Source organism: Pyrgilauda ruficollis, unplaced genomic scaffold (genome assembly GCF_017590135.1).
Source record: "Pyrgilauda ruficollis isolate IOZ18807 unplaced genomic scaffold, ASM1759013v1 scaffold2, whole genome shotgun sequence".
Classification (NCBI taxonomy): Eukaryota; Metazoa; Chordata; class Aves; order Passeriformes; family Passeridae; genus Pyrgilauda; species Pyrgilauda ruficollis.
Genome location: NW_024519206.1, coordinates 8,601,667 through 8,622,752, shown reverse-complemented (window position 1 = coordinate 8,622,752; position 21,086 = coordinate 8,601,667). Strand labels below are relative to the sequence as shown.

General features: G+C 39.4%; 1 protein-coding gene across 2 annotated transcripts in view; it reads right to left on the bottom strand.

Annotated features, from left to right (window-relative positions):
• The window catches only part of HDAC9 (histone deacetylase 9), a 450,604-nt gene extending 430,346 nt beyond the window's left edge, over window positions 1-20,258 (bottom strand). The window contains exon 1 of one of the 2 annotated variants that reach the window (XM_041466346.1): window positions 20,064-20,258. The gene's annotated coding sequence lies outside the window, so the exon portion shown is untranslated. The remainder of the gene's footprint in view (window positions 1-20,063) is intronic. The other variant, XM_041466345.1, reaches the window with a different exon arrangement.
• Between the last annotated feature and the right edge of the window lie 828 nt (window positions 20,259-21,086).

Sequence of the window (21,086 nt, the reverse complement as noted above, 5' to 3'; positions counted from 1 at the left end):
AAAACCGGATGAGGTTTCCCAAAAAATGAGTGTAGTCACGTCACCTCCTTTCAGAACCCACTCAAATTTTGCCTGAGCCAAATCTCAGGCTCCAAAAACAGCAACCAGGCAAATGTAGTTTTATTTTCAAGGATCTCTAGACTAGCAAAACATTCAGTAAGACTAGGAAGCAATAGTCAGCATTTGTGACTAAAGATTTTTCTATCAATTAAAAAAAAATGAGTGATGTAGTGAAATTGAAACCAAAATAATAATGAAAAGTTACCTTCTGCTTGCCAATAGAGAAACAATTAATGAGCATTCAGCTATTTTAGCACTAGTACACAACCTGACTTCCCAGTAAAATGAAGAATTGGCTTCACAGAATTGATATAACATACAAGTAAATTAAGATAAACCTTACTGTAGACCTTCAGTATATCTAAGGGAGACTTATGAGGATAATCAGAAGAGCTTTTTACCAAGACATGTAGTGACAGCAAATGGACAGTGGTTTGAAACTGAAAGAGGGTAGGTTGGACACAAGGAAAAAAGTTCTTTAGAATAAGGGTAATAAGATGCTGGAAGAGATGGTCCAGGGGGGTTGTGGATGCCCCATCATTAAAGTGTTCAAAATCCAGCTGAATGAGGCTTTGAGCAACCTGATCTAGTGAAAGATGCCCCTGCCCATGTCACAAGGGTTGGAACCAGATGATCTTCAAGGACCACTTCCAACTCAAACCATTCAATGATTATAAGCTCACATTTACATATATTTTTGAGTATGCAAAGAAAAAGACCAGTTGACGCTTCCACTAAAAATCTGAAGTTGTTATAGATGTTGGCTTGAGATTTAGGTTTTTTTGTTTTTTAGAAAAAAATGCCTAAATATTGATAAAACAGCTACTAATGTGAAGCAAAGAAAAGACTTATTAGTTGTTCATTGTTTTTCTGCACTGCTACAAGAAACTCCATAAGCACACAACTGAACCTATCCAGATGAAAGTCAACAGCACGCAGCCTTTTCACTTTTCAGGGCTAAGAAAAAGCTGTACGGATGCTGCAGCTATGCAGCACATGCATTGCACTAGCCCATGAACACTGCTCAGTTTAATCACCCTGCAAGGTTTTAGGGGTTTATTAATGGCTAGGAAAATCAAAAAGAAGCTTCTCTCTCACTATAACTGACAAAGCCTTATAAAACTGGCATGATATGCATTCAACTCCTCTTTTTTAGCAGAAGTAGGAAGAATATCAGTTTCCCAGAGGCAGGCAAAAAGGTTCAGTTATAGCCAGTCAAGAAAGAACTGCCCAGGAGCTGATAAACAGAACAGGAGAAAGAACAAGACATGGAAAAGGTTAAGAGAATTTGCTAGGCTGCCAGAAGATGATGTAAGGAACTGAACTTTACCCCAAGACATGCCTTCAGCAAAAATAGCCAATTACTATGATAGAGAGACAAGGAAAAGAAACATTAAGTAAAAGTTAGAATCCTTTTCAGAAAAGCCGAACTTCCATTCAGAAATAAATGTAAGTTTGAAAGCATCAGCTTGCGGCAAGAGGAACAGAAAAATAGAAAATAAAAAGAGAGCTGCAAGGCAACTCATGAAGTAGGAAAATCAAAGTCAAAGAACTCTCAGTATCATGTACTTTAAGTTGAAATACAGCATACATATAGCTGTATGCTATGTATGTAAGATAGCAAACATTTCCATTTCTGCAAGAAGAAAGTGCCAAATATATTTATCAATGTAATAATAAAAATTCAGTCCTGCTGAAATCTATAGGAGTGTCCTTCTGCTTCCATTTACTAACATTTTAATATTTATTGACAGAGTTCAAATGCTGGACAATTAAAAAATAAAGTAGCAGTACCTCTTTCAAAGGTTCACTTTTTTTATTCTTACCTTAACAAAAATAAAATATTTTCATATGCAGACAAAAAAAACCAGCCAATGTGCCAAGACCCAGGAAGAAGTTCTTTGTCTTTCCTCCTGATACTGATAAGATACTACAATCATGGGCCTTTTTTTCATGATATACTGCATATAGCAAGGAAATTGGGCATGATGTTCAGAAAGAAAAATGATAGGATTTCTTGACTTTTTTCAGGTCAGGAATATCTGCCAGTACTGTCAGTGAAAAGGACACCTTTTCTTTGGAATGAAGATGTTTTCACTACCTATGTTTAGGCACAGAAGTCACAATTAAATGTCAGCATCTGCCAAAGAAAGTGCATTACAAACTACAGGAGCTGCTTTGATGAAAAATACATACTGTTACTGTTTCCTATTTTACTATTTCTGGCCAGAGCGAAACCTCCATCCTGGAAAAGTGGCATATAAAGCTACAGCTCCATTTTCTCAAAATGAAAAAGAACTTTAGCCTTATACACAATCAATTAATTTTGATAATGTTGTTCCTCAGGTCATGCTTTAACAACTTTCCCTAATTCCTCTCTCTACTTTGGCACATATCTATTCATAGATTATATGTATCCAAACAGCTGAGTGTCCCAGGCATTCATCCAGCATCACTTTATACCTGGGCTTCTCTAATCTGTTTCAAGCATGATAATATTTTGCCTCGTTATCTATGTCAACCTAGGTCCATCTATGGTAAAGAAGTAAATCTGTATATTCACATAATTTTTTCTTATAATATTTTCAGATATCTGACCATCTATTTATTTGCTAATAATACAACTAAGACAGTCCCCTTTAGATGTGTTTCCCAGCTGCCAATCTGTTATTCTGATTTTTAAAAATCCTCTCACTTCAACATTGACTATTGCTGTCACCAAACATTAAGAATTGCCTCGCCCCATCTATGTTTTTTTTTATTCACTACTGTACTTCCATTGTTGCCAAAACATAGAAATATTAAAAGGATTCCTTCATCTCACATGAGTCACATTCATCACTTAAACTAAAAGAAAAAGCATAAAAGAAAACTGAAATCCAAAACGTAAATCTAAGACCTTTCCATCTAGATAAGTCATCATTGTTCTCTTCAACAGGTCTTTGTCACTTGAAAAAACAGAAAAAAATTCTCAAACAGTGCAGTCTCTGCTTTGAGCACACACTTTCTACCAAGATTATTAGAGAAAATGCATTTAATTTCTCGACAGTTAAAAAAAAACAAAATCACTGAGTAAGCCTTCAAAGAATACCACTATAATCAAAATGACAGGAAAAGATCAAAACCAGCAGGGAAAGTATCTTTAAATTTAGGCAGGAACAGTTCTACTTCTACAGAGAGCTGAAGTCTAGTATCTTGCACAGGTACTTTGAAAGGCACCAGCCTGTAGCTTGTCTTTGTGTTACTTTAATGTACACTGAGCAGGACTGAGATTTTAAATTATGAAATTTTTAAGGATCAAATTTCAGAGTATATGCCTAGGTTTAACAGACATTTATTTCTGATAACATCAACTCACAGTATACAAGAAATTTACTTCCTGACTATAACTTGCTTACTGCATACCATTTGCCGGTGCTAGGTGCATGACACCGTTCACCTATGTAAGCATTTAAAATAAATGCAAAAATACACGAAAATAAATTGTACAGAGAAGAAATTAAGATCTGTACATACAAACAAACACATGCAATATTTTTTAATACAATGTATTGTAATAATGTATTTAATCCTTTCCACAAAATGCTTCTCACCACATGTTTTAATAAATAACAGCTTAAAAATTTTATTTAGCAAAAGTGGCTTTGATGAACACAGTTTTAGGCATACTTTGCTATTGAGACTGTTACTTTCCATAACATTAATTTGATTTTTAACAGGTATGACTTGTGTCTTAGAAAGAAGAAAGGTCAGTTTAAAGGCCTGTGAAATCAATCCAAAGAAGCATTGCCAGCAGGTCAGTGGAGGTGATTCTGCCCCTTCCTTTCAGTCTCATAAGACCCGATCTGAAATACTGGAATACTGCATTCATTTCTGGGATGCTCAGCACAGGGAGGACATTGATCTGATGCAATGAGTCTAGAGGAGGCCCAAGAAGATGATTAGAAAGAAGGAAGTGATGTCTTGGGAGGCTGACCTGGAACACAGACAGAGCTAAGAGAATAAAATAGGTACTTATTAAAAGGCCTTAAAGGACACACCTTGGGCAGTACAAGAGCCTGGCCAGGGCTACACTCAAGATGGACCCAAAATGGATGACCAATCACAAGGTTTCACACTTTTATAAGTTTTGGCTCATTTGCATATTGCAGTTAATTGTCCAATTATAGCTTTAGGTTATGAAGTCCCATCCTCCTTGTTTGCCTCTTCTTCAGTTACCTGTTGTTTATACTTCTGGACGTGAAGCTGCCAAGGGTTGTCCTTAGTCTCAAGCTGGAAAAGGATTGTTTTATCTACTTACCCTGTGAAGAGAACCTACTAACACTTAATATGAAGCTCAGAGCTACACCCCCAGGCAGCACAGAGTCTGAAGTATATGAAAGCTAAAACTTGAGGCATCAGAAGACATCTCCTATAAGGAAAGGCTGGGAGAATTGGGATTGCTCAGCCTGGAGAAGAGAAGGCTTCAGGGTAACCTAATTGTGGCCTGCCAGTGCCTGAAGGGAGTCTATAAGATGGAGAGGGACTTTTCCCATGAACACACAGTGACAGGACAAGAGGGAATGGGTTCAAACTGAAAGAGCATAGGTTTACATTAGATATTAGGAAGAAATTCTTTACTGTGAGGGTGGTGAGGCACTGGAGCAGGTTGCCCAGAGAAGCTGTGGATGCCCCAACCCTGGAAGTGCTCAAGGCCAGGCTGGATGGGGCTCTGAGCAACCTGGTCTAGTGGAAGGAGTCCCTGACCATGGCAGAGGGGTTGGAACAGATGATCTTTAAGGTCCCTTCCAACCCTAACCATTTTATAGATCTGTGACTTTTATAAATCAAGTACAAAATATGCAGTATTCAAAACTGCAGATATCTAAAGAGTTTCATAGAAAATACTGGGTTTACTAATTCTGAAGGAAAAAAAAGTCTTCACGGCCTTGTAGAGCACCCAAGAAGAAAAGTGAAATCTCTATGAGTATTTAAGCCACAAGTACTGAAAAAGTAATCCAGCTTGGTGCAACAACTCAGAGAAACAACTGTGATATAAAGGCAAAATGCCATGGAAATTGCTCTACGGAACTGTGACCACAGCATGAGTTCTTTTACAATCCTTTCAAGAAACAACACAGCACAAAGGAGAAATGACTTGGCAGAAAGATACTTTCTAAAACAGGTAGTTAGAAATAGGAATTTGAAAGACAAAAGTTGTATTCTAGAAAAAGCATTCATCCAGAAAATTAAAAGTTCATTTGGAGGAAAGAGGTAAAGCAGCACTTTTCTTTTTAATCTAGTTATATGCTTACTGTTAATTTTCTAGCAACTGTAGGTTAATTTTCTCTTATAAATCTAAGAAAACTGTTAAGAAGAATCTTAAATTATTTAGAGGCATAAGTCTGACTTAAGCCCAGAAAGCTTTGTGCTGTCACTTATCTATGCCATTTTTAGAGGCTAAATTGTGGTCTTTTTTCATATCACAACTCGCATATCAGCATTTGATGGTGTATCAAATCTAAATGAGAGCTGACAGAAGGCATCCATAAATGTCACAGGAGAAAGGATTATTTGTTATAACTCTGAACAAAGAAAAGAAGTGATCTCTTCAAGACAGCAGTGTCCACCCCCTTGGAACTACAGAGAAGCAGCAGTGACATTAACAAGCTCTTCACTGATGTTCTCATGGATGTGAGACTTTCCATAGCACTTGTCAAATATTTTGTGTTCCCCTAATTTCTCAAATGTTCAATTTGAGAAGAAATACATATCATTTAAAAGGCAACTTTCTAAAAACACATTCAAGGAACAAGACTGCAAATGTTAGCAATCACACTGCCAAGCCATCATACTTCACCCCCCCACCTTAGCAAGCCTCTACCAAAAGTAGTGTATGAAAATGAGACAAACAGCCATTTCATTTCTAAAGGAAATCCCTTGGCACAGGTCTGGGTACTGCAGATTATATAGCAAGGGGAGGTCTGGGAGTCATATGTGACCACATTTGCATTTATCATTCTGCTAACAGTAAGATTTCATGGTCATGCATCAGGATCATGAATAATGCCAGGTGTTCCAGGAGAAGGAAACATTCAAATTGAAGTCTATAAAAGTTCTGTATCCAGAAACTGTGAGTACTTCATGTAACACCTGCTTCTTCTATGAAGAGCATGGAGAAGCTGCCACAAACCCTAGTAGTGTATCCTAGGGTCATCTTCAGTGAAGCACAAGAATTACTTTCAGATAACCTCTTCCTGCCTCAGGACCTTCTTCCAGACCCATACCAGAGGCACATCCTAAAAACAAATTCACAGCACCATCAGACAAGTTTCCTGGATCTCACTGATTTCCCCTAAGATATCAAGGAAGAACTAAATAAGGTTTGCATCTACAGCTACTAATTTTTGCTAGCTGGGCAAAAAGGAAATTGGAGAATAAAGATAGATATGTTCTGCCTAGAGGATAGAACCTATTTTTTTTTAGATATCTCCTAGAGAACCTTACTAAGCAGTAAAAACATGGAAGCTGACACCTGAAGAAGTCAGAACAGTCCCTTTCCACTCATCACTCCCAAACTTGCTCTTACATGACAATCATCTCCAAAATGCCCAAATTTCAGGCTAGATTCACATAAAAGTAACTTAATCTGATTCAGCAGAATAAAAAGCCAGATGTGACATGCTATGTATACCCAGTAGCCAGCCCCGAGAATTAGGGGAATTCAGATCTATCATACCACCTGCATCCAACAGGAGCAGACACAAGCTTTCCCCAGCTTCAAGATAAGAGGAAGATAATTGTAGCAGCATATGCCATATTTGAGATGGCCATGATACACAGAGTATCACCACACCTCATCAGAGGACTTCAAGCATCTACACACAGAAATTACAGCATACCACTTCAGAAGGCTACAGGCATCTGCCCTTCTTATTCTTTAGCCCAGCCTTTTATACCCCTCATGTTCAGGCATTGCACCTGTGTGCCTTCTGTTCCCTCAGGTGATTGGTCAGTGCACCTGGGCACTCCATGGCTCATTACCTTTAATAATTTTCCCCTGCTTTTCACAGCTGTAGCTCACTGGGGATGAGGTTCCGCCGCACTCCCAATTACCACAAACTGTGGTACCTACAAATAATCACTTGTAATTCCACCATGCTAGACAGGCAACTAAGCCCTGCACTCAGGTACCACCACGGCCTCTAGAGCACAGCCCTAGACACTCCAGCTCTCCCAACACTCTTGTTCTCTACTCAAATTGTTGTCTGTTGCTCAGTAGATACTTAGCTACTTGAAAAAGGAAAAAAAACTGAACACTTCTTACACTGCAGGACATCCAGGCTTGATTTCAGACCAAACACAGTCCTCCTACTAATGGTGTGGCTATGACAGCTCTCTCCTGGCTATGACTGGGACAGATTATCAAGGGAAGCATCATTGAAATGAACAAACAGAGCACACAACTGTTCATTTCAAGTGTCCACTCCAGGGTGAAGGAGGGAACTTGAGTGTTTCAAGCCACTTATTCAGTTCAGTCTAGAAATATACACAATAAAGACGGAGCATTACCAAGTTGCTTTAAATTATTTTTCTCTCTAGATCTCCTATCCAGTGTGCTCATCAGTCTGAAAAGCCAAACATCTCAACTACTGCCTCTTAACACCTGCTCACTTCCTCATATTTTAAACAACTCAGGCAATGTTTAGACCTATTCTCCTGGTCTAAGGAAAAAAATTAAGCTAAGACTTGTCCACCTGTAGTTGGTAGAGGACTTTCTATTCAGAGCTGTGAGACTGACTGGAACTCAGGCTGCCACAGGGAGTGGGAAAGAGCTATGGGAAAAAATGTAAGGAAGAACATCCTTACTCACAAAAGGAAGAACCATCATGCATTGGAAGGTCTTGTATCAGCAAAGACTGTATCAATATTGGCTCAGTGTTGTCCCCTAATTGTGGATGGGTAATACCATTGTGATTACCCATAGCTTCAAAGTCACCAGGCCAATATAGCAGCCAGCTGTGTTCTCTCAGCACAGAAGAAGAAAGAAAATAAGTAGAAAATTGATTGGATTATTGGACAATATAGCCAGCACCTTGCATGCTTAAAAATGTTTAGCCATCTTGATGTGCCTACAGGGAGCTGTCACAACTTGGGATGTAAGCCTGGGCATCTAGAGGATATAAAGTTGTACGCAAGTTCCTACTTGGTGTAATCATCAAGAACAATTTCCCCACAAATAAACTCAGATTCGCAATTTAAGAGTGGCATCTAAATTTCTCCATGCAGGAAAATGTATTCCAGTCTTTATGAACAATCATGCATAGAATTCTATGTCTTAAACACAGTCACAGTACTCCACTTTACCTAAATAGAATTTATGCCCACTGGACACAGTAACTAGAGGGTTACTGGAGTCTGAGTAAGAAACAAACATTCTTTCTGCATGAATCATGCTGCTGAAACAGCAGATTGAAATTATTGTAGAGAGGAATGAAGAGTTTAGGTCTCTTATAGGTTCTATAAGGGCACAGCTTCTCTCTAATTCACTATTCCAAAAAGTGAACTGTTGAATGTGCCTTCTTTCTTTCAGCTTCTTTACTTCAGTTATTTAATTCAGTTACCCAAACTGTCCCCAGTGCTTATACACAAAATCTGCAATTACCTTCTGTGAGCCAGTAATAAGAAAAAAAGGAAAACACACCCATTCCATAACAAAATGGCAAATTTTACAACCTTACACAGAATGGAGGACTCTCCTGTCAATGCTTTCTTGTTCCAGGAATTATGCACTCAATAGTGAATAAATTCTATTATAATACTAAAACTGATTTATTTCCATTAGAACATGAAAGATTTTTCCTTCTAATTCTGAACTCAGCACCAAAATAGAGTGGGCCTTCAAAAAAAAAAAAAAATGAAACAGTCAGGCTTTGCTATTATTTGATGCAATTGTCTATCCAAGCATAAATTATTCAAGTCTGTATATTGTATACATTTCCAGCACAGTTGGCATATGGGTATTCAAATAACAAAAATGTGATTTTTTTTTTTTTTGTTTGGGTTTCTTATTTTTCACTTTGAGGCTGCCTTTATTAGTTTTTTCAATATTTTTCTCACTCATGGTACATCTCATACATCTCATAACTATGTGAAAGGGATGTTTTCTTCTGTGGTACCAAAGGTGTTGGTATGGCAGGCAGGATGGAGATAGAGAGTTCTTTGATGGCATATTCACTTCCCATTGCTCTCCAGTGATAATTCTCTATTAGAGGCAGTGATTCTAGCTGCCATCAGCCAACATGAACTTGCCTAATCCAATTGCCTGTGTTAGCCTTTATATTCAACTCCACAGCTTCCACTTGCTTCCCAGAAATGCTTCCATTTAAAACATTAAGATTTTACTGGCTTTATCCTCACATGCAATTTTTATTTCTCATCCTTTTTTTGCAGAACTGTGACAAAATAGACAAAGCTTCTATTAATTTTCAGATGCATTGCAAAAGAAAAATCAATGTAAACTGAAATAAAGAATTCTAATTTATTACTATTAGGAAATGAGAACCACAGCATTGAATAACATTGCAGTTACTAAACTAAAGACTAAACTAAGGAGTCTCCTCATCTATTGCAAGTTGAACTTTTTTTTTTTTTTTTTTTTTCCTCAACCTACCCTTTATTTCTTCTAGCAGCACTGGTTTTATTGTCTAATAAATGATGCAGAATGAAACGTAACTGGTTTCAAGTACCAACTGCTATGTCTGCCCATATGCATTACAGCATTCTTTCATTTTAAACAATTAACCAGCTGCAAAATGGTCAGAACCAAGTGAAATCCTCCTTCAGAGAGGATTGCTTCTTCAGCTATCTACTACACAAATGCTGTATCTACATTTCTACTTCTAGGAATGCCATAGCCAACACTATTCTGTACCAGGGTAAATGTAGAGAATTCAGCTGTAGCATTCATCTTTCAAAACAGAAATATTGTTAGTAGTACCTTCTTTCATAACAAACAACGAAACTTCTCTAATTCAGTATTACATAATAAATTATTGCATTAGATAATAAAATAAAACAGGTGAAAAACCTTGAGGTTTATTTTCTCTTCATGTTAATTCCCTATACTTAATTACTGGTTTCCGACAAAAACTTCCTCACCAAAATATTTTCTTTAAACAGTGTTTGTTTTTTTCAGAAATTTAAATTTTACAGAGAAAGTACCATGGAATTTACATTATTTTTTAAAGCACCCTTATAACTTTACAAGAATTCATTTACTATTAAAATTCTGGAGCCTGGATGATGGTATGCAATTAGATTTAATTCAGTATAATTAGACTGAGCCAATAGCTAACACATTTTCAACCTGACGCAAGTCAGATTTTCTCTTTTTTTTTCCCTTGATATGTGTCAGCAATAACAGTTCTGTTAAGATCAGTATAGTTAATTATGCCTTTGCCTAACTGAAGCACCAACACCACTGGAAAAAATCTCTAGACAAGAGGATAACAGCCTGCATACGAAATCTGACGGATCATTGCACTGATGTACAGTAACTGCTTTAAGGGTGAAAAATAATTGTCTTTGCTTTGCTTTATGTGTGCTTAACACATAGCCCACATCTCGTTATGATGTTGGACTTAAAACCCAATTATGAACAAAAAAAGATACATATATTAGACCCCAGTTCTGGCCTTGCCTATCTATGCATTTCCGATTCACTCTGGAATTCACTCTTCTCATTCACGTACCATAAATGACAGATGTTGCTATTTTCATCATATTGATTTCAACTTACTTGGAGCAGGAAGATATATAGTGTTATTTTTCACAGAGGTGAGTAATATAAAATGACCATATACATAACACAGCAATGGCAACCTAAAGATGAGGCAATCCTACGATATTTTAAGAAAACTACTTTAGGTTACATATCACATAGTTAATCAGTTGTATGCAAGATAATCACCCTCAATCAGAGTAAGAATTTAAAACCTTTTTAAAATGTGGTTTACTTTTAATTTGTTTTGATTACATTTATGGCCTTAAAATACAAAAAATATGCCTTTTTAAATTCTCTCTCCTGAAATACTTAGACTGAAATCATTCAAAAAAATCCATATCTTTTTGTCTTAACAGGATAATGGATTTATTATGTTGCTTCATTATCTACACAGAAGTGTCTTTTGAGCTGACATTTCTATGCATAAAACCTAAATTATGGTCCAAATGTCAGCTGAAAAAGACTCGCAGTTGTGTCTCCTGCTGTCTCTCCCAGCTCAGTCTCTTTTTACAAAAACACAATACAAACACTCCACAGAAATAAAAAGAGTGAGGAAAGATGATGCATAGGCACTCCACAGGCAGCCAACATCCCAGCAACTCTCTTCAAAAGCATGGATGACCATTCTGAGGATAAGTACATGTGAAGCTGTGTCAGAAATGACAGTTGATTTGTCACTACAAATTCAATACAACAAAACGCTTCCAGATTTCTCACAGGCATTGTATACAGACTCCCCATAAAAATTGCAGTGAAATTGTGGAAGTAGCTCAGTTGCTACTCTGTGGCCTAAAGAAAAACTATTTCATTTGCCAGACGCCCAGAAAAATCTCCTACGCATACCAGCACACTCTGTTTGCATGTAATCAGAGTACACTGAAGAAGCTACAAACTTATATTTAGGCATCACTAAGGAAAACTAGTGATGGAGGGAATAAAAGCATGCAGACAGTTTGATGTAGGGAAAATGTACCCAGAGTGCATGCCAAAATCTGCTAAATTTATTTAAAGGTAATTTGGAAAAGATGGCAGCAAAGAATAATCAGGAATTATCTTTTATACACATTTCTAGATCCTCCACTGCTTTGCCTGCCTGTCTAAATTGAATCAGCTTCCATGGTTTGCCCTAATGAATTAAAGAACAATCCACTGCTGCTAGCTCCAGTCCCAGATTCCATGCTCCATGCCATTTCTGCTCTGGCTGGGAAGGAAATGAGTATACTACAGTCTTCCATGCAGGTCTTCAGTAGATCTCAACCTTGAACAGGGCTTTCACAAGCTCTTCTCTTTCTCTGATCTGTTTCAACAACAAACAACAAACAGCCTATCAAAGAGGTGAAAATTTCACATGCAAAGGTGACATCCTGATCTCATTACAGTCAATTGCACAACTCCTCACAGACAAGTCAAATCCTTGACCTCTTCAATCAAGGTCCTAATACTGTTAATGTTAGTGTCACCCTCAGCAAATTTTTAGAAGATGTCATTTCCTTTCACCTTCTTTTGAAATCTGCATTTTCTTCATAATTTGGATCAGTATAAATGACATGCATTATTAGCACAAGGAAGACGAATGCTTGATCAGCTCTCAGAAGTCCTGAAGGAAGTCTCATCACATAAATAGGCTGATACTGATCCAGTCATATGTATCTCACTAAAATGCTACAAAAACCTAGGGTTAAACACCCCTTAATCACATTAAACCTGTCTCTTTTTTCACTAGTTTCTGAAGAAAGCCTCTGCACCAAAAAATCTACTTGCTAACTTCATTTTCCAGTCAAAAGGAAGCCTTGAACTTTTGCTCCAACTGTTCAAAAGATAGCAATACTTAACAACTTTTTCATAACAGAATTTCTTTTTTTGGAGGGGGGTGAAAGCATATAGCCAGATGGAGTGGAAGACAAGGTGTATGTGATGGCAGAGAACAAATATAAACACTTCACAGTCTTCCAAGAGACTCTGAGTAAGCAACCTGGATACACTGAGAGCAGTTGAATGTTCTCTTAGGTGATTTCTTCATTCACAGTCTTCATAAGAGATTAATATGTTTGAAATAGGAGAGCTAGAACCCCTTAAAGTTTTTACTTATCTTCTCTTTGTTACACTCTGCTCCACAGTACTTGGTGCTCTGAGCAGACTGTCCACCTTCAAGCATGGAATGTACACATGCAAGAGGAAGGAACTGCTAGGCTGGTACTGCAGTGGGTGCCCATAAATTAAACCTACAAATGTAATTTACAAATGAAAATACCTTTCTCTGATTCATACCTTGGCTTGGATTCCCTCCCTGAACTATTCACTTTTTCAGAGAATATATAGAGTAATTATTTATATCCCAATTAAAACAGCTTCAACTCCAAATGAAATATCAAAAATCTGCTTAACTAATACTATGACTTTTTAATCAATGTTGATTGTATTGACTGCCAAAAGAGGAAACACAAAAGATTGGAATGGCAACCATATGTGAACAATTTCATATTGTCCACACATTCCTTTGGTTTTAACCTATATATGGAAAACTGAAGAGCTATCCATCTATGAAACAAATGAATAATTTACACATTTTATGCACCAAATGGTTACTATGTGCATGTTGCTTATTTCCTATTTTGAGTTAGGTTAATTTTTTTCCTTGTAAATCTTACATTCATGCCTGCAGTTCACTCATCTCTTGTCAAAGCAAGGTTTAGTTCAATAGTTAGGTTCCCTGGAGACTTAACGTTAACTTGATGTCAAAAACTTGAGTAATTAGAATTTTGTATCATTAAATGCCTAGACATACAGAATGTCTGTGTCATATAATTTTCTTCATACACTTCTATAAGGGAGATATAATAATGCACAGAAAGTGTTTTTAAATAAAATTCTAATATCACATTATTTCCCTACTCCAAAATAGCATGATTCAATTACTTTCCTGAGAAGAAATATCAAATTAACTTTGTTTTCATGTAAGATGCAATAACAAATTCTTAAAAGCGTACAGTATCTTGAATTCATTTTATGGTTACAAGACAGTAAAGTGCTGCCGAATGTCTCATTCCTGGACTGTTAGAATTTGGTGCTATTTACTACTTGGTAGATTTACCAAGATGAAGTTTCATGTTTCCAGTTTACTCAAGCACTAGACCTCATCTGGAACATTGCATCCAGTCTTGGTGTTCCAAATAACTGAATGAAGCTTCCTCCAGAGTCTGTCAAAGTAGGAAAGGGCTGGAGGACTTGCCCTGTTGAAAGCTGAGAGAGCTGGACCTGTTCATCCTGAAGATGAGGCAGCCTTAGCAGGGACCTAACACCAGCCTATCAGAGCTTTACCAAACAGATGGAGCCAGGCTCTTCACAGCCATGCAAGGCACAAAAATGAGAGAAAATACTCATGAATTGAAACTGGGAGGTTATGACTCAACATAAAGAAGAAAAAGTACTGTCAGGATAACTAAGGATTGGGTATGGTTGTTCAGAGAAGTAGTGGAATTGCTTTCCTTGGAGCTTTTCCAGGCTCCAAGGGTAGAATTGAACTAACCCCTAAACAACACAGCCTAAATTCTATGTATTTTGACCAACAGGTCCCTTCCAACTTCTGTGATCTAGTGTAATTATGAGCATTACAAAAAGCAACAGGAAATTAAATTTTCAGATTGAGCTTAATACAACCTAGGACACATCACTGAAGCTTTTCAAAAAAGGAGATGAAGTATTATGACCTTTGGACTTCTGTGGGCACAGACTATTATTTTGATCACATTTACTGAAAAAACCTAAATTCAAACTGAAAAGGATACAGAGAAGAAACAGAGATATCTGATGGAATAGAGATATTCTCCCATGATAATAAACCAGAAGAGTAAATTCAGGCCAACTAAGTAAATACTCAGCAGATGTATGACTTCTCTTTGACCAAGAATTAAAATCAGGAAAGTTATCAGACAATTTCTATTTACATAGGTATAAACTGACCATGTACCAATCTATTCACACATTTACCTAAACTTCTCCTATATAAACATCTCTATATCCCTTCCTGATTTACTTGCAGAGTTTATAGCTGGTGACAAGCATCAAAGCCAACAATAAAAGTTTCTTTAGGGAAAAAGAAGGCAGGGAGTGAGATAAAAACATTGAAAAATCAGAAAGGTAACTGGAAAAGCAAAGGGAGAAAATTAAAAGGGGAAAGGGAAAGCTCCTGTGGCTAGTCAAGGTTTCCCCATTAAGCATCCTCTCCCAGGTGTCCTCTCCATACTACCTTTCCACAGAAACCACATAAATTTCCCTATGATCTGTTCAAATTCCCTATTGCCTGTCCCCCCCTTATGATGCCATTAGCCCTAAATGAAGTAGTTTTTGATCAGAGGCTGGTGTTGCAAACTAACTAGCTGCTATTGGGGAACGCTGGACAAACACTTGTCTTCCTCCTAATGCAAACTAAAAGCTGCAAAAAACTGTTCAAGAAAAGGCTGGTGAAAGGGCTGGACTCTTACAGCAGTGTCAATCCCCTCTGTGACATAACAGTAGTAGCCCAGTATGGAGGTACGAGGCCAGTACAATAACAGTGTGAGACCAAGAGCATGAGGACAGGAAGGCAACCACTGCCCTAGAAGCTTTGGTGAAAGGTGACACAACTGCAATGGAAAGGCAGCTGCAAATGGAAGATCCTTGGTGAGGTAAAAGGCTGAAACACCAAAGGCATTGTGCAGCACCACTTCATTTATGGATAAGTTCGGGCTCAAGTGTTCACGTATCTTGTATGCACACAAGATTGGCATCCTTCATGGCTGCCAATTTCTCTTGTGCACTGGACATCACCTTTCCAAAATACTCTTTAGACCAGGTCTTCACGTCTCTTGCAGGTTAATAGAGCATGGAAACAAAAGCTGGACTCAGTGAATGTGACAATAGAGGCTCATGCATGCTCAGACTAAACCAGAAAACCAGACTCAAGTCTGAATAAAACCCCAAGAGTGACAGTCATCCATTCTAGAGAAGGAGCACTCTGTATATTGAACAGAGATGAGCTAAAAGCCTGTCTCAGAGCAGAAATCAAATGAAGAAATATAGAATCCATCGCCTTCAAAACTAAGGAACTGGGACAAATAAAAGACATACTGTAAGGAGTCATCTTACTGGCACTTCTTAGCTACTTTGACTGAAAAGCATTTCATTTTCTTAAAAAAAAATAGTTTACAGTTATGCAATAGATTTAAAACAAACTATCTGGAGAGTTGCTACATATCATAAACAAACTTCAACAATGTATCATGATTTGTGAATGACCAACATTAACATATATTGAAAAATACCATTAACAATAAATTACTGGAAAATAGGAACAAATATTTGCTTTCTATTACCTTTCCATCTCATAATCAACATCATACATTGAGTTAATGCTAATTAATGCAAGTAAACATCTGCTTGAATGTTGAGTAATAAAAGTTTTCAATCACTTTTCCCCATAAAGGAATGTCTAAATTGCATATCACCTTGTCCACCTTGACTGGGTAAGAATGCATGAATTGTAGGATCTAACCAAAGCAAAGACCTGTTCAAAATCCAACACCTTTTCCCCAGATGCCCAACAGCACATGCATAAGGAAAAGTGAGGAAGTGCAATGCAACCATGTGAATGGTACCTTCTTGAAATGCACTGAAGCCTCCTGAACATTTGCTGGTTAGGGATATTCTGATTCAGAAGCTTTATATTTCTGCTTTCTAGACTTTGTTTGGGTTTTTTTTTTTCCTTTTTTTCTTTTTTTTTTATCTAGGAATTGGTCCAAATCTTTTTTTGAACTCATGTTAACTTTTTGCATTGACAAACTTCTTTGGCAGAAAGTTATACAACTATCTATTGTACAAAAATGGAGAAGTATGGAGAAGTGTGAGTATGGAGACGTGTGGGTATATCCTCACAGGAAAGGTCTAAGCTGGCCTCAAAGTATTGAAACATTAGTTTTGAGTAGTAGTTAAGCACTACTTCACTGTGTTTTTTTAGCTGCTTGAAGATGAGTCTATGCAGCACAAAAAAACTTTGTAATTTATTATTAAAGTTGTAACAATAAATTCAACACTAGCACAGTCTTACCCAGCACACACTGATGTTCACAACATAATGCATTCATTACAAGTTACATTGGGTAAGGGGAAAATTCTTTGGTCATGTATGATTATCCTAATTTAAAAACTCAAAACCAAAAGGAGAAAATGAGAGGTGATTTCATCAAGTAATTCTAGCTCTAAATTGCCTTACTCATCTATCAGTTTCAACAAACAATATAACATTAAGTGATTCAGCAATGCAACATTCTCTGCCTATTTATCTGGAAATCATTACTGAGGCTTTGAAGGATGACAAATATGTTTTATCATAGAATAGCCTAATGTTCTGTCTTTACATGAGAGCTATCTTTAATTTAACTCAACAGATGCATTATGTACCTTCTACTTAATTACAGCAACTTAAAGAACATTTTCTTACTTTTGAGGAGACTGGAAAACTCTGATGAATACTTATTCCTTTAATTTGAATTTATATGGAAAGTTCATGTAAACAGCATGCTTATAGGACACAGCACATAATCCTCAACAAATCTGGCCCAGAACTCTTTTGTAAAAGGGAAAAGGCCTCACTCCTGTGATGCACTAAGCTCTTCAGCTAAATGGCTCAGCTATGAGTATGCTGCAAGCCACAATACTTTCTATTGCAGTTTCAACACACATACCCTAAGTAGCTTTAAATTAGCTAGTCTGAATACTGGTGAATATAAATGAACAATATTACAAACACTCTGGTAAATATGTAGTTAATTTACCAATTTGGAGATGATTAGACTACATCCCAATTCTTTTGTCATTTTTCATTGGTTATAGTTGTTCATTCACAACAGGATTTGATTACTTTCAAAGCTACATTTCGCCTACTAACCATTAGCTGAATACTAAGAAACTAACTACTGCAACTACATTTATGTACCATCAGTACTCATGGTAATTCATACCAGGATTCATACAATTTCCAGGACAGGCAAAGTTAAATTTGATACATATTTTCAGTATGCAAGTAATATTTCTAACAGCAAGTTCTATGGGGCTTGAGGTAGTGAGATGAAGAACTGAAAATTATTTTCCGGTTTACATGCTTTTTAGAAAGTATATCATTTTTATAACTGAATCTCTTTTTAATATTATTTTTATCAAGAAATTAGAATATACATATGCCATTTAATTATAGTATTATCTTTTTTTTTTTTTTTCCACAGAAATAAATTCTAATAGGAACAACTGCTCTAAATGAAGCATGTATTGACTTCCAGCAGTGAAGACACTATTTCGCTTTTGGTTTTAAACTGCCCTGGGAGCAGGACGATGCTGGTAAACTGAAGATACACAACAGCTTACAAATTGCTGTTCCCATTTAGTCATGTAGACCAAGCTTCATTTGTGGAAAAGCAATTTAATGGAAAACCAAACACTACTGTTTTCAAAACTAACATTTTAAAGTCAGATTCAAAACATTTGGGCGTATTACACATTTACACAGACCTACAGAGGAATCTGACACTGAGACCAGTGCTTTGGGTAGGCTGAACTATGGTGCTGTGTTTGCATCACGCTGGTCACCAAGAAGTATAATGGCATGTTTTTCTGCTTTTTTGGAGTTCTGAACTGACAATTACATTTTTGTTTAAAAGACAGCTATTTCAATATTTATATGGAGAAACTTGCACCAGTGGTACACAAACATGACTGCCTGCAGCTTCTCTCTGGAGCCATGACATGTTTATTCCCAGTGTTTTGGATCACATCTTTTCCATGACAAGGAGGTGTTAAAATAGTATATTATTTGCATCGTTCATGGTAGCAAGTTCTATATAGTTGAGGCACAGCTATTTCACACAAATAACAATGCAACTTAAGTGTATGAAGGGATGGAATTGCCTTCCAAGATTGCTCTGGTGTTATGACAGAGAACAAGCTGGCATCTCTTTCTGAACAAAGTAGGTATTCCTGGTACAAAACACATATGAGCTGGGGCCACTGACACAGAAATGGACATGAGAGAAAATTTAGAGACACTAAGCCACAAGATAACTTCAAAAGATATAGAGATGCTGTTGCTGAGCTAGGTGTGTGGGGAGAGAAGATAGGAGTAGGACAAGACATTTGAGTAGGATAGGACATTTGAAAAACTTAAAGTGAAATACCTTCCTTTTTTTGTTCTTGAGTTCTCATCACAGCTACAGGCCTTTGTGAGCTTGCAAATTAAATCCTGAATAACTGTCACAAAACTATTCTTCTGTCACAGAAAACAAAATGTCAAAGAACTAAAGCTGACAATGTTGAAAGACAAATGTTTAAAATCCCTTGGTTTCTGTGTCAGCGCTTGTTCTGTGCTGTTTGTGACAGAAAATCTCAACAACTTTTGCATCAAAAAAGCACATTCATGCATTTTCATATGTCAAAAGGTCTCCACAATCCACCGCACTGCTTCTTCTTCAAAGATCGGCTTGCTTTAAGTATTTGTCTACACTTAAATTCTCATGTTGTTTAACAGTGGGTTTAGACCTCATCAGAGCGCTTAAAAATATAAACTGCTGTGGGCTCGGGGTAGATATTAAAAGATGAATACACATTTTGTGCATTACGAGTAATACCTGCTTTTTTTTCTATAAGAGTGATAAGCATGAATGATTTCTGATTGCTATTATGCTCCATTTCATATCAAAACTCAGGCATTTTAGATGAGTCAAAAACAACTGTACCTTTGCTGGCAACTACCTTCCTCATGCCCTGCGCTGCCAAACGGGAAGCTGCCGGCCGGGATGCACACACCGCTTTGGCACAGTAAACACAATTATACAAAATTATGGCCACCCACCCGGCACGGGAACGGGACGGGACGGGACGGGACGGGACGGGACGCACCCGCCCTCCGGCTGCCGCCTGCTCCGGGCAGTCCGACACCGGCCCGGTGGCGGTGCCCGAGGAGGGCGCACCCCGGCGTCGCCCACCTGTTCGGCCGCCACGGGGCAGCTCCCCCGGCGCCCTCCGGAGCTCGGCAGTCCCAGCCGACCGCGGGGAGCTGGCACGGCCCGCTGAGCTCCAGCAGCCGTTCTCCGGCCGGCACCCGCGACTCGCCCACGGCCCCGCAGGGCGCGGGGGTCGCAGAGGATCCCCCGGCCCCAGAAACGCACCACCCGCCCGGCAGGGCAAGCGCTCGGGGAACTGCTGTTCCACTCACCCTCCCGCGAAGTAAAACTTGCCAGGGGCGGCTGTGTCCTCCCTCTCCCGCCACCTCGCCAGCCTTTACACGGTCCAACTTCCCGAAACCTCCCCGAAGGTCCCAAAAATACCGCCCCGGCAGGTCGAGGACAACGTCCGGGTGGCGGGACCGGCCGGCCCCGCACTCGCAGCCCGCCGCAGCCGGGCGGGGCGGAGCGGAGGGGCAGCCGGCCGGTGCCACTCACCTTCCCGCTCCTCCGCCTTATCTCTTCGCTCTCGGGCTGCAACTTCCAGCGCTTCCCCCAACTGCCATCTTCCACCGGAGCGACGGGGGAAGGAGCGGCGCGGCGCGGGGAGAAAAAGTTGCGGCCGCGGCGGCCGCGGCGGCGATGAGGCGGCGACTAGGTGGCGATGAGGTGGCGATTAGGTGGCGAATAGGTAGTGATTAGGTGGCCATCGCGCCGGCGGGGCGAGCCTGTGCCGAGCGCGGCGGGCGGGCGGGGCGGCGGCGGCAGCTGGCGCGGGGCTGCGCGCTGCGATCGCCGCCCGTGGCGACGCGGGGAGGATTTGCTAAAAATAGCGGCTCGCTCGGCTCGGCGCGGCGCGGGGGGAGGGGGGGGAGGCGGGCCCGCCGAGGGACCGGCTGGCGGCGGAGCCCTGGGTTATTCCACGGCACCCTTGCCGCCGGTGGTCCCTGCCAGCCCTCGGAGCAGGGGACACACCTGCCTGCCCCGCCGGCCCAGGGACGGCGCCGAGGCTGCGGGCCCGCAGGGGTGGAGCGGGGACACGCGTCTGGGACGGCACCGCGCCGCTTCCACCGCGTCCCGGCTTTCGGCGCAGGGAGGAAGGAGGTGTTACGGGCTGTGAATGGGATTCTGTTCCCCTGGGCTGTCGCAGCCCGGGATGACTGCACGTTTCTCTAGTGCTGCCTTCCTCTCATGGTCTTCTTATCGGTCTCAATATTTCTTAGTATCTTCACCTAGAGGATACCCACCTTTCTGAATGCACACTCAGTCGCTTTGGTAGCGATCAAGAGTCTCCA